This window comes from Thunnus albacares, chromosome 7 (genome assembly GCF_914725855.1).
Source record: "Thunnus albacares chromosome 7, fThuAlb1.1, whole genome shotgun sequence".
In the NCBI taxonomy this organism is placed as follows: Eukaryota; Metazoa; Chordata; class Actinopteri; order Scombriformes; family Scombridae; genus Thunnus; species Thunnus albacares.
In genome coordinates this window covers 32,136,779-32,147,261 of record NC_058112.1, presented here as the reverse complement: position 1 = coordinate 32,147,261, position 10,483 = coordinate 32,136,779, and the positions used below count along the sequence as shown (strand labels likewise).

Genomic DNA, 10,483 nt, shown 5'->3' with positions numbered 1-10,483 from the left:
ATCACAAATTTGAGTCTTACGTCTCTGGTTTGTGGCTCTGGGAGAAAGTAGTTCATGTTCACAAATATCAGAAGTGGGAGTAAGTTACACATGTGCAAGTCACAAGCAAGTCTCAAGTCTTAACCTTAAAGGCTCAAGCAAGTCTTAAATCACTATGACTCTCACTGTGACTTAGACTCAAGTAAGCCAAGTCAATGCTAAACATCAAGCAAGAAAAGTCAATAAAGTCACAAATCAGTCACCATGAAAGAAGCACTTAAAACACGAGAGAAAAGGGTACAATGGCAAGCCATGTCATGAGAGAACTGCACATGTTTGTTAGTCTCTACAACTAGGGATGGCTATGGTTAGGATTCGTAAATACAACTATTTATGGTTCAGTTCATACCTTGTTTTTTGTTGTTGTTGTTGTTTTTTTTTGGGGGGGGGGGGGGGGGGGGGGATTAAATCAACTAAAATCTTGAATGTCAACATAAAACTAAAGAACATCATGCAGGTTGATTAACTTTATAAATTAACTTCACATTAATTAACTATTTGAACAAAAATAAATTATCTGATCTAACATGTTTTCTAGGGTTCATAATTTTGTATTTTATGCAGTATTAATGTTTATGGATATGTTGTATGACTTCTTCCATTCTGCCACTAGGTTGTGCCTTTGAGTAAGGTGAGAGTTTTGAAGCAAAAGTAGATTTATTTGTATTTAGAGCAACTGTAGTGGCTTATATGACTTATTCATTTGCCTCTGCTTCAAAGTCAAGTTGGAATGCATTTTTAAGGCAGGATCAGTGGTCAGTGAGTCTTTCTTGTAATCACAGAGTTAGATGTTTGAGCACCCTTCACTGCAGAAGTGTTTAATAATAATATCCCTACAGGAGTCAAGTGATGTTGGTTAAAAGAAAAAGAAAAATGACCTACAGTAATGTCCTGTGCAGAACAAAACACACAGTAATGTCAGATAAGTAATTAGGCCAAATGTTTAATTGTGACTTTTGACTACAAATCGAAATATATTTTGACTGAGCGTCTGCATGTGGAGGCCCAGTTATGTCTGATGTAATTAAACAATTTTGAAAACAAGATTCAAACTGAACGAAGGTGCAGTAATCACGTCTTGTGCTTCAGCCATTGGACTGGTGCTCTCAAACCTGATTTTACAAAGACAAAATCAGAACATTACAAACAAGAATTTAAAAAAATCACAGGGCAGGTAACAAACATTCACAATATTTTATTAAAAAAAGAAAAAAAAAGAAACATCTCAATAGGCCAATTTCTCCACTTAAATTGCAGTTCAGAAAACTCAACCACCAGTCAGAGCACAGTAGGCACATTTTCCAAGAAAGTATTCTGATTTAAATACAAAACAGGTGAACTTCCTCTATGTAGAAAGGAACTTGTGACAAAAATATGAACTGGACAAAAAACACAAAAAATCCCAACACCATGGCCAGTTTACTGTATAAGCAATAAAATGGGCAACTGAGGCCATAGGATTGTGCTTTTTTGTGTGTTTTTTGACTGCCACTATCTCAGTTCATAAACTTTCTGTTTTATGTTTTATCTGCTTCTAAACAGTTTGGTCTTAAATAAAAAAAACGCTCTTCTAAAACGCTGGAATGTCCTGCAGAGTCATCCTATACTAAAAGTAATTTCTCTTAAGAAATAATTGTTTGTAAAGCATTGAGCAGTGTGTGTATTTACCAGTCTATTTGCAGTTGTACAGTCTGTTAAGCCTGTCGATGTCATTCTGGCTCATCTCAGTAGCCATGCCGAACTCAACGTTGGGGTCCGGGATTGGCACCATGGTGGGCTTTTTGTTCTTGGAGAAGGCATACCTGGATTTAAAAGGTATTATACTCTGAAAGAAGTTGATGGGATGCTGAGCAAGATAATGTGCACCATACTACTTTTATGCAGATGACACACAGATATTCACAGATATCTGCAAATATTTTGTAAAGTCTTGCTTCTACATCTTAGGAACATTGCCAGGATTTATTCAATTTTGAGTTTTAGATACTGAATCCATCATACAGGCTTTCATTTCTTCATGATTAGATTACTGCAAAGGCCTCTTAACCAGCATAAATCAGAAATCAATTCACAGACTCCAAATTTGATGCATTCATAAATAAATCAGGTTTAATTTTGACGTCTTGGTTCTGTCTGCCCTGAGGAGGACAATTCAGTTGCCTAATGAAAGGTGAATAAAATGTGCTGTGTGCAGCAGAAATGCTTGGTGTTTCTGTTCTTACTTGCTGTACTGCATGACAGAGTTGTAGTCATAGGAGGTTCCCTGGTTCAGAGTGTTGATCTTGTCAAAGGCATACTCCCAACCTGAGCATAGAACAAGCAAGAAAAACATTGTATTGGTAGTGATCATGTGAGTATTGCTGTGTATAGACCTGAGTTGGTGCACTACAACGAAGGCTTTGGAACAGACAGTCGTTTGTGGGCATGCATGAATGATCTGATGTCAGTTTGATGAGGAAGTAGAGGTAACTTTGCAAATGAAGTTTTCAGAGCAGGCTGAAGACGTGGCTTTCAGGGAACATTTTTACATATGTTCACCTCTACATCCGACATCATAACAGTACATAAATGACAGAAAATCACAAAAAGCTTGATATGTCCTCTTTAAGTCAATGCTGAAGCAAGCTTAATATTTCCACTTTCCAGCTTTTTATCAGCAAACCATGTGTGAGACTTTTGTCTTGATGCTAAGTGTCGAATGCACTCAGCAATATTGTGAAGATTTTTGTTATGCTTTGATCCTTATGGGGTTAAAATGTAAAATTTGGAGCACCCAGTGGCCGAATGGTTATTGCACATGCCACATAACCGCAACTACCATGATTGAATTCTGACCAGGAACCTTTGTTGCATGTCAGGTAGAATTCCACTGAAGGAATTGGGGTTGTTAAAATAAAAAGGTTTTAAATTTCATGGCAATCTGCACATTAGATTTTGATATACAGTATAGCTTGTTTTTTCTGTTACAAGTAAAGGGGTCACCACAATCATATGGATTCATCTTTCGGGATGGAAATGTCTCAGAAAATGTAAAGGACAATGAAATACCTTGTTAGTCAAAGCGAAATTTAAACCGTATTGCCAGTAAGCATGTTGATATTTGATGACCCCAACATCGCACAATACTTCCAATATGAACTCAGATTCTAGGATTCCAGGATGGGAAATTGTGACCGGATGATAGTAAACAAAAGGTCAGTGGGAGGGGGGGGGTCACCTACGAGGAATGACGTTCTCCCACAGGATGCGGATGTGCTCATCTCGGTCAGAGCGGCACTGCTCATGTTTGAATCCCAGAGCATGCAGCAGCTCATGCTGCACTACGTCATGGTACAGACAGCCGTTACGCTTCAGAGACAACGCCTGCTCATTGAAACGCCGGCCCAAATAGGAGTAGCACCTGAGAGATGATAAACAGTGTACGTTATTGTATATACTGTATGCATTTACACTGAGCCAGAATAAAAACAAAGAATTAAACTCTTTAAAGTTACACTTTTACTGTCTCCACAGAAAGTCAGTAGTACTTTGACAAATCAATAACAGTTTGACTGACTGGAAGCTTGACATTTGGAAAGATTTTAGATAAAGTAATGACTAAGAACAAAATGTGTCCCACTCTTTTGTTTGATTAACTTGTAACCCCATTGCTAATATTTAAAACTCGTGTATGCAGGATTTCGGAACTGTGTCTAGTAATATATAATAAAGTTACGTACAATAATTCATCACATCAGAATTCATTGAAAGTGATTGTTATGAGCCAGTTTAATTGTCTCATAGACATTTGTTTTGATTCAGCTATAAAATGTAGAACCACATAAAGTTTTGTTAACTAAGGTGGTTTTCTGGAACCGTTTAATTGTTTATTTTTTGTGTGGAAGATGTACAAGTTCAAGCCTCTGTATGTCATTATGTCTACAATATGTTTTCCTTGAGATTCAAATGTGAAGTGAGGCCGAACCCGTCCAGAGACTGGATGTGGATGTAATCTCTTTCACTGATGCGAGGGACGAATCGGATGCAGGAGACACTGCTGAAGGACTGAAGGCCACGTTCGATGATGGCCCGCTCTCGAGAAGCTGAAAGTATAAAAATCAGGTATTACATACTCATCATGACAAAATTTAGGGAGGTAAAGAATAATTTCTTATATATTTTCATTTTACTGACTTATACTGACATTTTACTCCTCACCTCTGGTTGTTTGTTTGTTTACACAAGGCATTACTCAACTCATTTTATACTTCTACTCCACTGTAATTTTTACTGTACTACAATAATTTCAGCTACAGTTATATTAAATTTGCAAATTAGGACTTCACCTATAAAACATGACCATCTTATAAAATATGATGCATTGCAATAGATTAAACTACATAACAATATAAAATTAGTGCCACCAGCTGCGACATAAATAAAAAAAATGAATTGTACAATTTAACTGTGAAAATGTAGATTTGTTTAATTGTGAGTTTTAATATATTTTTTACATTTTTATATACATTTTTAAATAATGAGTACATTTTGTTTATGATAATATTTCTGCTCACTAGGTTAATCTTGGGATGTACTCAGCAAACAAAAGCTGGTGCTCTCTGTATACTTTCAATTGGCAATTTGTAAAATTGTAAGGTAAAATGATTTAGTATTTTTAGTATTTCTACATAGTTGCTATTCTAACAAATAAATGATGTGAAAAATTCTACCATTATATTTGAAGTCAAAACAACTCACTGTAGTGGTCTGCGATGACGTACGGCACGTACACCATGCCGTCACTGGCCTGGTCCCACTTGCAGTTGTGGGAGGTGCAGGGGTCAGCGTTCCTCTCACTTTCAGAGTCAAAGGCAATGTCATCCTCCACAAAGAGCCCATCAGTCGCTCTGACTGATGTCAAAACATGAGACACAAGTCAGTTTGGTATAGAGCATCAGATTTTTTAAAAAAATGTGTTTTCTCAGCATCAAGAATTCACGATCTTGACATAAACTAACTTGTCTTGAGATTATGAAGCAATTAATTAAAAGAATTGTTTGACATTTTTGGAACTATGGCAATATATGACAACAACAATAATAATATGACAATAAAGTTCTCAAGTTCATATATTCTGTGCTGGTGGGCTGCCGTGCCATAATTTGTGTTAGTTCATTGTTATTATAAGTTTATTTTAGGCCAGAAGGTGATTAGAAAAATATTCTATGAATGGACGAGATCAAAATCAAAATTTTTGGCTTGAATGAGAAGCATTATTTTTGCTGCATTCCATCATAAGAACCTTAACCCATCTTTTAAACATGGTGGTGGTAGTATCATGGTTTGGGCTGCTTTGCTGCCTCTGAACCAGGACAACTTGCAATCATTGAAGGAGCTATGAGTTCTGAGTTGTACCAGCACATTCTACAGGAAAATGTCAAGGTATCTGTCTGTGAACTGAAGTTCAACAGAAAGTAGGTCATGCAGTAAGACAACAACACTAAACACACAAGTCGTTCTACCAAAGAATGGTTAAAGCAGAAGAAAGATAATGTTTTAGAATGACTGAGTCAAAGTCCTGACCTTAATCCTATAGAAATGCTGTGGAGGGACCTGAAAAAGGCAGTTCATGCAAAGAAGTCCACCAACATCACCGAGTTGAGACTGTTCTGTAAGGAGGAATGAGCTAAAATTCCTCCAATCTGATGTGCAGAGGTGATAAACAGTTACCAGAAATGTTTGGCTGAAGTTATTGCTGCAAAAGGGGGTCATACCAGTTACTGAAAGCAAGGGTTCACATACTTTTGCCTACCACAAAATATGTTAGATTGGATCGTTTTCCTCAATAAATAAATGAAAAAATGAATTTTTTTGTCTCATTTGTTTAATTGGTTTCACTTTATCTAGTTTTGGGACTTGTGTAAATATCTGCTCACATTGTAGGTGAAATACAGAAATACAGAAAATTCTAAAGGGTTCACAAACTTTCGAGCAGCACTGTATAACCTTGTCTTTGAAGAAGTAATACTAAAAATATGGCCTCCTTTCGAGTTCTGGTCTCAAATTCGGCAGTACCGTACAGCAGGTTCAGTCAGCTCGGGTCTGAAAGGTGCAGGAACAGGCCAGGTTTGGGTCTCTGAGTTTTAGGCCATTGCAGAACTCAACCCCAGAGATGCTGGTAGACAGACCTTTTAACCTCTGAACAGAGCTAGGTTAGCTGTTTCCCCCTGTTTCCAGTCTTTATGCTAAACTAAGCTAAGCTAACAGGCAGCTGGCTCCAGCTTCACATGTACTGTACAGATGGAGAGTGGTACCAAGCTTCTCATCTAACTCTCAGTAAGTACGCCAATAAATGTATTTCCCAAAATGTCAAACTATTTCTTTAATGATACTGAGAAAAACAAGTATTATCATTTCCTGATCTGTACATGACAAATAATCAATAAATAAACTGATAAAACAGTAGTGAATAGTACTTTTTGATGTTAAAATAAAAATGACCAAATATTTATTTTGCAATTGGGAAAAAATATGAATAGTAATAGAAGTATTATGAGCATATTATGTCTTAGCCTTCTGCAGTTTTTCTCATGATGTCTTTTACTACAGAAAATACAGATAAACCGAGGAAATAAGCAAAATGTTGATGTATCTCAGCTGTAAAAGTTGGACTAGCTGGTGTTGGTAGTGTTTTCTTTACCTGCAACTGTTGAAAAATGTATATATCAATTGTAAATATTTGAGACTATCTTATTCAAATAAAATAATCAAGCATACCTATGTCCATCTGTGTGAATAATTGTTCTTCACAATGTTATTAAATTGTTAGAAAATATCTCACCAATGTTCCTGTTGGCTTCCTCAATCCTTTGAGAGACAGATTTAACCTGTAATGAGAGGAGAGAAGTAAAACATCATTAGAGTTAATAAGTTACTTCATCAACAGTGGCATGTACTGTCACAATTTGAGATTAGTGGATTACTTTAGGTTTTTCATAACAGTTATCAGGTACCTTATCAAAATTAAAATCAGTAATCTGACTATGAAAATGAGAAATGAAAAACAAGTTTGACATTGTTCCGGGTTATCCATTTAAATATGAAAAATTACGTGAATTCCCAACATTTCCTCTATTTTCATTTATTACATTTGCAGTTGGAAGGCAGCAAACACTCTAAATCACTAATTCACCAAAATTATTATTAGTTACAGTTTATAAAATACACTTATGTGATGAATCCAATTAAACGTCCTACTTTTTAATTGAACTACAATTCAAACAACATTCATAAAGGAGGAGATGCAAATGAAGAGAAGCAAATATGTAACAAGTGAATGTTTTTGAAATAACTGAGTGTCAAAAACAAAACACACATTTTATAATCTTGGGGTAAGTTTCTGTCCGTTTTAAACCTCACTTCCTTCTCCTCACCTCCTGTTCTTATTTTCCCTGATTCTGGGCTTTTTCATAAACCTGAACTGTTGGTAAAAGCCAAAAAATGTAAGTTTGAATAGACTCCAAAACTCACCTTCTTCTCCTCAGCTGTGACACAAACTACCATCAGAGCCAGAAGACCCAGGGTGATCTTCAGACCAAACATGTCTTCCTGAAAACCTCGAGTGAACAAAGCTTAAAAATGAATTAAAATGATCCTCAAACCCCAAATTCTTAATAGAAAGTTAAGTCAGTGAGTTTCTTTCTATGCAATGTTATAAACAGTAATCAGGACTGGATGAGAGGAGAAATGACTGAAGGTATAAATAAACCTGCTGCAGCTGATAAGACAATTTCACCTTGATGCCACATGCTTATTCCCACACTAGTGTTAGTGTACAGAGAAAATGACCCCATTTTTCAGTGGTTAATTATAATAATAAGTTAGTTAGTAGATGCATTTAAGAAACAATCTAAAGAGTTATTTACATTTAATTTACATTTAAATGATGGTACTATCTTGGTAACAAAGTTGATTATTAATGATCATTAAATGTTGAAATTAATAGTCTTATTTAGTTTTCTGTCTTTCAATTATGAATAATTTGCATAACATTTTTAAAGAATATTCAATTTAAGTAGTTGTTACACCATTTGTCTATCATATTCCATCCCAGTTCATTTGTCTCCTTTTACAGCTTTCTAAGTTCACATTATGTCCTTTTTGTAATTCATAGGAAGTAGGCAGCTGTTTGCCAACACATCAGCATTAACAACTTTATAAGCTGATGATACGGGGGAAGCTATGAGGCTTGTTGTGTTGTGGATGAATGCAACTTTAAATCAGAGTGATGACAGTATTGACATGCATTAACTCTCAGACACTCTGAGAGTTAATGCATGTGTAACTCTGCACCAGGTACAGAAAACATAATGTAAAATCTTAGCCCAGATGGAAGGTACCATACACCTGGAGTGCTCTTTACAGCTGTCATGTCAAAGCAGAGCACTGACATGGAACAATCCTGCAAAAACTTGGATTAAAGTGTCATGAATTGGCTCACAGTTCAGACAAAGAAGGAGGGAGAGCACACAAATAAAGTGTGACAGTAAGATCCATGATGTTTGTGGGTTTATGGGTGAGTGGGAAATAATGCAGGAAGGTTGGAAGCTGACAGCAATGACAAATCAAACAGAACAAAAGCAGAACATGTGGGAGCAGAGAGAGAAGGGAGCAGACTGAGCTGGCCAGCTATGTAGGCCCTCTGAACCAGCAACCCAGGTGAAAATCCTCCCACGCACAACCTCCACTCCGCTGGCTGCTTCCTGAAAGGGGAGGAGAGAAAACAACCAGGCCAGGCAGAGTAGCAGCAGGAGGGGTCATCACATCCCCCCCGCATGAGAACAGCGATCACTAAAGTACTCTGTAAAGGTTTAAAAAGTAAAGCAAACAAACGAATGATAAACGATAAGTACTATAAATACACTTTTAAACACATTTAGCTTTTAAAAGAGAGAAGCACTGCTGGTGTCCCTCAAACCAAAGCAAGCCGACATGCGTTGGTGTGTTTTTTAATGACTCTAACCCACTGAAATAAAGGCCTTTTATTTTTCATACCTACCTTGAGTACCTGGACCTGGATTTTTTATGCCATTGTTTTGGTCATAATTCTTCTGCTCTTCTTGAACATTTAGCTTTTATTTTAACCTTTTAGCTATTACTTTGCCTTTTACATTTTGATTTTATTTCAACAATATACTAGAAAGATCAGCAACAGCAACATCTGGCAACCCTACACCAAGTAATTACAGAACTAGCAGTAAAAATGAATATAACGATGGCCAAAGCGCAAAACCTCTTATCTGCAGCATTTTCTGATTGGCGGATTTCACTTTGGATGATGAGAACAAGGAAGGCTGCTCATATTCAGTCTGTCTGCAAGATAATCCCGCCCTTCATTGTGACAGAAAAGTCACACAACAAAACAAAAACACAACGCAGAGTCCCTGGATGTGTAGAGAGGCTACAGCACGAATCACTGAACGTTCATTTCCAGTGGACGAGGAAGCAAATACACTGAATTTAAGGAATTCTGACCCTAGTATACTACAATGTAGTAACTATTACATTTACTACATCTTTTTACCTGAAAACAAACTTTATTTTATTTTTAATTTAATTCTAATTATTAACTTAATTTAGAGCATCGTTTTGTAGAACCTCTTCCAACTTGCACCAAGTGCAAAAGCTCCTATCTGCACTTTGTGAGGCATTGATATCTAGTCAGTATTGTTAACACATAATATAATAATATAGTCTAAAAACAGTGCATTATGTATTGGGTATCCTTAACATATAGCATTCTGCAAGAATGCTATTTTTTTTTACTTTTCTCAAAAAACTGCATTTTTCAGATAGGAGGTTTTGCTCTTCGGCCATCGATAAGCAAGTCTTTAACTCACCAAATTATCTTATTCCCCCTGCAACCTGGTATATATGTCACAACCTGGCTCAAGGCAGGACAAAATGGGGGAACTGACACATGGGTTGTAACAAAAAAAAATGGTTTATTGTACATAACTACAAGAGAAATTAAACTTAAGACCAAGTGAAGTGTAAAAATGAGAACAGCATGAACAAGATTCCTACTAAGGCTGTAATAAGACATCCAGAGTGTTGCCACAGAATAAATTAGCAACTCATGAACAAAATCAGTCGATGAGGTTCAAGACTTAAAATGCAAATTAATACACAGAACCAGACTGGTACAGCTCTGTGTAGCTTTGAATAAGTTCAGGTTGGACTCTGGTCTCTTTCTGAACAGTGAAATCAGAGGGATGGCAGATGAAAAGAAAGTCACTGCTGATAAGAAAACACACCTTGATGTCACCTTGTATACAAGAATGAGATGTTCCCTTACCTATAAAAACAATTCTCATCTTTCTAAAAATGCTTCCTAGAACTGCAGAAGCTATGATGACTAATTTAAATAAAATAAAATAAAACAAAAACCAACTCAGAGGCACTG

General features: G+C 36.4%; 1 pseudogene; it reads right to left on the bottom strand.

The window, feature by feature from the left end:
* Positions 1-1,110: 1,110 nt before the first annotated feature.
* On the bottom strand, positions 1,111-7,850 carry LOC122985679 (annotated as a pseudogene).
* Positions 7,851-10,483: the final 2,633 nt, after the last annotated feature.